Source organism: Agrilus planipennis, unplaced genomic scaffold, assembly GCF_000699045.2.
Source record: "Agrilus planipennis isolate EAB-ADULT unplaced genomic scaffold, Apla_2.0 scaffold50, whole genome shotgun sequence".
Taxonomy (NCBI): domain Eukaryota; kingdom Metazoa; phylum Arthropoda; class Insecta; order Coleoptera; family Buprestidae; genus Agrilus; species Agrilus planipennis.
The window spans coordinates 656,746-658,780 of record NW_020438881.1 but is presented as its reverse complement, the minus strand read 5'-3'; the positions used below and the strand labels follow the sequence as shown (position 1 = coordinate 658,780).

Genomic DNA, 2,035 nt, shown 5'->3' with positions numbered 1-2,035 from the left:
TTATATTTACTTATATAAATTAAAGTAAATGAAATAGTTCATTAAAAAGTTTAATTGGATGTGAAGAGAAAAACGTGACATTGTTTTAGTGAAACCATTAGTATTACGCATTTTATCCACTTTAATTTTATTTTTAAATGTTTCGCCTAGCCGAAATTCAGTTTCGCTTATGAAAATATAAAAAGATAAATGTATAAGTATCATGAGACTTATCGACCAGTCAAATGTACATTTCCGTATTTTGTCAATCATTTATTGATCTTTTACTGGTTTACCATTATTTAGTACTGATAATAAATATGTATTGGATAAGTTTTAATTCTTCTTTATTCAGATCTTTAAGGAAATTTTCCAGCCGTTCAATTTACGTTGAATGTAGCTGTACAAATTTTGACATTTAAAAATTATTCCGTCCACAATACTTAATATTATTTTACTTCAGTATTATAACGTTGTTATACGTATTTGTGTATTTCGTTATCTGTGAAAGATAGCAACGAAATCATTCTCTTCCTCGTACTTAATATCTTGGCATTAAATCACCCTGCCAATCATCCCATAACAAATATCGCAATCCTATCGCGTATTTGAAGTCTGCTATTTTTCTCTCTTATCATTTCCTCACATCTCTTTTTAACAATTTTCCCTACATTCCAACCCTTTCTTTCCCATTCATTTAACTGTTTTTGATTAATTTTTAAATCTTTTAGTGCCTCTTCCCTTTCCTTTTCCTATATTCAATATTCTCTTTCTACAATATTTTTCTCTGATACCTTCCTCTTGTAATTTCCCTATTTTCTCCTCATATTTTCTAGCCCTTTGATGGTTCTTCTACCATTTTACCACTTTCTATTTCCCTCCCCAATATGTGGTCTGCGGTGCTCTAATCTATTTGTAATAACCACTTTACATATTTTTTGTAAATTCTTTCTACTTGCCCATATTTCTTTGAACCTCAAGTTTCTGTCCCGTAAAATACTGAACTTCTAATTACTGCATAATCATTCTATTCTAATAACATATCCTAAATATCTATATTTTTTCTTCTTTTCTATAATCACCTATCCATACGCTTCTGTTTTTTCAGTTTCCATCTGTAGTATTATACTGCAAGTTAAATACAGCTAAATGTGAATAATATAATCATGTCTATCTTTTATAATTTCTACAATTCCGAAGACTATCGTTATGGTTTCATAATCTACCCTGAGGCTAAACATTGGCATATTTACGTAAGGCAATAAAAACTAAAAATAAATTTTCATCTCTTTAGTTTACTTGATTTTCTTCAGTACCTAATATATTTTAGAATTACGAATTAGATATATTTAGAAATTTTAATTTGGAGTTTTTAAAGTGATATTCTATTTAAACAGATCTTCTCTCAATATCTAAAGGAAAATTGAATTTTTCGTGGAAAAATTAATAAGCTTATACAACTTTTGAGAATTGAAACCAAAATTTGATGTTTCTTTTACGATCTAATCGGAAATAAAATAGGAGAGATACGTTATTTCAATGTTATTCCAAAATCATCAAAAATTTCAAACCTTCCCTAAGCTGTTGCATAATAGTTGTTTGCTGATTTCAGATATTTGTGCCAATACATGGTGTTATCTTATCAAGGAAGAGGGAATGGTCTAACTACGTGGAATGGTAAGTTGTTTAGTTAATTATTGTGCACAAAAACTTTAATATTTATTGGAGCCGTTTTTTGGTTAATTCAGATTGGATGATGGTTATGCTGAGATGGATTTCGAATAAGTTCATTGGAACCTGAGTTTGACTGTCTTTCATTCAAGGGAAGAAAATGGGTCATCCTATGAGTCTGTGCCGAGCGATTTCATTTCTACTTTTTAATTTTTATAACAATCTGTAAAAAAGTGGGTTTATTGAGCTGAAGTTTTGATTTGTAATGTGTCAATTTTGTATTACCTATTTTAGTTCATGCTTTCCTTTTGGGCGGCTAAGTGTCTAGGTTTTTAGATAATTATATAATATATAATTTGATCCAATACAATCTAATTTAATTATT

The 2,035-nt window shown here is 28.9% G+C and overlaps 1 long non-coding RNA gene across 1 annotated transcript in view; it reads left to right on the top strand.

Annotated features, from left to right (window-relative positions):
* Positions 1 to 1,972, top strand: part of LOC108734863 — a 3,631-nt gene extending 1,659 nt beyond the window's left edge. The window contains exons 3-4 of the long non-coding RNA XR_001937454.2: positions 1,592 to 1,656; positions 1,728 to 1,972. This is a non-coding gene — a long non-coding RNA (uncharacterized LOC108734863). The remainder of the gene's footprint in view (positions 1 to 1,591; positions 1,657 to 1,727) is intronic.
* The last annotated feature ends 63 nt before the right edge of the window (positions 1,973 to 2,035 follow it).